General features: G+C 39.9%; 1 pseudogene; it reads right to left on the bottom strand.

Annotated features, from left to right (window-relative positions):
* Positions 1 to 2,572: 2,572 nt before the first annotated feature.
* On the bottom strand, positions 2,573 to 3,306 carry LOC102816194 (annotated as a pseudogene).
* Between the last annotated feature and the right edge of the window lie 381 nt (positions 3,307 to 3,687).

The following is a 3,687-nucleotide window of genomic DNA, read 5'->3' as shown; positions in this document are numbered from 1 at the left end:
CTCCAACTATCAGATAAAGTCCAGCAAAATAATCCTATAATTTCCAGAAGAAAATATCAATAAAGATTAGAGCAGAAATAAATTAATTAGAAAGCAGAAAAACAATACAAAGAATCAACAAGAGAAGAAGTTGTTCAATAAAATTAATAAAATAAAGCCATTGGCAAATCTAACCAAAGAAAAGAAGAAGATGCAAATAACATGCATAAGAAACTTTATGGGTGACATCTCAACAGAAATAAAAAGGATAATAACAGAATATTATGGAGGACTGTATACCAATTTTAAAAGCTAGAAGAAATGAATACATTTTTAGAAAAACATGACCTATCTAAACGAATACATAATGAAGTAGAAAACTTGAACAGACCTATAACAAAAGAAGAAACTGATCAGCTCATTAAAAAAGAAAAAACTCCCAACATAAAATGACCAGATCCAGATGGCATTACTGGTGAATTCCACTAAATGTTCAGAGAAGAACTAGCACCAATTTTACTCAAACCATTCCAGAACATAAATAAGTATGGAAAACTACTGAATGAGTACATTTTATGAAGCAAATATAACACTTATACCAAAACCAGGAAAGACATCACTAGAAAAGAATATTATAGACCAATATCCCTTATGAACATAGATGCAAATATTCTCAACAAAATTCTAGCCAATAGAATTCAACATCAGATCAAAAGAATACTACATCATGACTAAGTAGGATTCGTTCCAGGGATGCAAGGATGGTTCAACATTAGAAAAACAATCAATATAATCCACCATATAAATAAAACAAAGGAAGAGAGCAATGTGGTCATATCCATCAATGCAGAAAAGGTATTTTACAAAATCCAACATCCATTCCTGATTAAAAAAAAGACTTAACAAAGGAGAAATGGAAGGGAAATTTTTCAACATAATTAAGAGCATATATACAACTCTAACAACCAACGTTACCCTTAATGGAGAGAAACTGAAAGCATTCCCTTTGTGAACAGGCACCAGACAAGGATGTCCTTTATAACTCCTATTCAATATTGTGTTGGAAGTCTTACACAAAGCTATAAGGCAAAAAAGGGAAATTAAAGGCATCCAAATTTGCAAAAAAAGAAGTAAAACTTTATATACAGATGATATGGTATACAGAAAATCCCAAAGATTCAACAAGAAAATTATTGGAATGTACTAAAATACTCAGCAAAGTGTCAGGGTACAAGATCAATGTACAAAAATCAGTTGGATTCCTATACTCTAATAAAGACAGTTCTGAAAAGCAAATTAGGAACACAATGCCATTTGCAATAGCCGCCCAAAAGATTAAATAGTTAAGACTAAGTCTAACCAAAGAAACAAAAGACCTATACAAATAAAACTACAAAGAACACTACTACAAGAAACCAAAACAAACTTAAAAAATGGAAGAATATACCACACTCATGGATAAGAAGACTTACATTATGAAAATGTCAACAGTACTCAAAACAACCTATAGATAGAACACAATCCCAATCCAGATTCCAATAACGTTGTTTAAAGAAATGGGGAAAAAAAGTTATCACAAACTTTTTTATGGAAAGGAAATAGATCTTGGATAAGCAAAGCACTCCTTAAGAACAGTTTGAGGCCCCTCACTCCCTGATCTCAAAATCCACTACACAGTCACAGAGGTCAAAACAGCCTGGTTCTGGTACAATGAATTATCATAGTTCAATGAAACAGATTTGAGTACCCAGAAGTAAATCCTTCCACATACTATCAACTGATCTTTGACAAAGGGCTAAACCACATTAAATGTGAATAGATAGGTCTCTTCAACAATGGTGCTGGCAAAACTGGAAATCCATTTGCAGAAGAATGAAACAAGACCTGTATCTTACATCATATACAGAAACAAACTCAACATGGATGAAAGACCTAAATGTAAACCTAGAGCTATAAAGATCATCAATGAAAAACCAAAGACAAATTTAGGGGCTCTAATACACGGCATTCTGGTGTGGCACTGTGGGTTAATGCACCAGACTGCAAAGCTGTTTGAACTGCAAGGTCGGTGGTTCAAGCTCATCAGCTGCTCCTTGGAAACCCTATACAGGGTCGCTATGGTTCAGAACTGACTCGACGGCACTTAACAACAACTATACATGGCATAAATACACTATTAAACATTACTAAAAACACACAAACAACAGAAGGCAAAATAAATTACTGGAACCTCCTAAAAATTAGACACTTAGGTGCATTAAAAGATGTTGTCAAAAGAGTAAAAAGGAAGCCAGTAGACTGGGGGGAGGGAGGGGTGGATTTTTTTTTTTTTTGTCAAAATGGCCAGACGTAGCTGTCTTTTAATAGAGTGACACAAGACAACAGGGTCATCAATCAGTCACAGGGTCAGACAGCCACCAACAGATGGCAGTTTTTACAGTAACTATATGTTCAGGAGATGGACACAGATGAAGAAGAGCTGGACATCCAACCACACAGTCCCAGTGAGCTCTCTGTTGCCTCCCTGCCAGCAGCTGGGCTAGACTGGATGGGGCATGGAGCAAGGAGCCCACGGAGCAGCATAGCAGGTGACTCACGTGAGGCTGTCAATGAGGGAATCCCGCATGCTAGTGGCAATGGTTCTGGGCTGGGCTTCATTCAGTTTGAAGACACTCTCTACCACAGACAACTCCGTACTGGTTGTATCCAGACCACAGAAGGCACCCCGGTCATTCACCACCATCCCTGCGGCGATCACCTTGCTGCCTCGGTTCACAGTGCCCACCACAAGGGGCATCTGAAGGAGAGAGGACAGCTCATCCTGATCTTCAATTGAAGTCTTGGGATGCACCATCTCTCCCTGATTGCTGAAGACAGAGTAACTTCCTACTAGCACCTGGTCAGCCACAATCTATCTGAAGACTTCCACCTTGAGCACATCAGCAAGGATTTCTTCTGTCTCCCTGTCCAGGTCTGGTTGGACCAAGACCACATAGTCATTGCAGGTGGTGACATTGCCCAGGGCTGAGAGTCGTTCCTGCACCCGACGGATCTGCACTGAATCTGGGAGGGAGTTGCGAATGTACAGCAGTTCCTTGTCGGTAGTGCTGTTGGGCACTAGACCATGAATGTTCCCCACACACATGCGCCCAATGATCCGACAGCCGGCGATGGACGCGTGTACCACGGGGATGGTGTTGCGAGCTCACCCTCAAACACACTGTAGAAATTCTCTGATCCCCCTATGGCCACCAGGCAGTAGGTGTTGGAGAGTTTAGCAAAGAAACCGACCTCACAGTTGTTCTCCACAGACGCTCAGACCGTCATGAGGCCTAGGAACCTGACGGTCCTCAACACTCACCACCCGATTGCCAGGAGCTGACCCTTCTGGTCTCCCAACACACCAACTCACTAAAACTCTGGGAGGGTCAGGGAATTTTTGCAACAACATATCAGACAAGGAACTAATCTCTAAAATGTGTAGAAAACTATAACACCGCTACAAGAAAAAGTCAAAAACCCAATTTAAAAATGGGCACAAAATATGAACAGAAACTTCACCAAAAAAGACCTTCCACGTAGTCAACAAATCTATGAAGCAATTTTCACAAACATTAGCCATTGTTGTTAAGTGCCATCGAGTCGATTCCAACCCATAGCGACCCTGTATAGGGTTTCCAAGGAGCGGCTGGTGAGCTTGAACCAGCA

This window comes from Chrysochloris asiatica, unplaced genomic scaffold (assembly GCF_000296735.1).
Source record: "Chrysochloris asiatica unplaced genomic scaffold, ChrAsi1.0 scaffold00031, whole genome shotgun sequence".
In the NCBI taxonomy this organism is placed as follows: domain Eukaryota; kingdom Metazoa; phylum Chordata; class Mammalia; order Afrosoricida; family Chrysochloridae; genus Chrysochloris; species Chrysochloris asiatica.
This window is presented reverse-complemented; position numbering and strand designations above follow the sequence as displayed.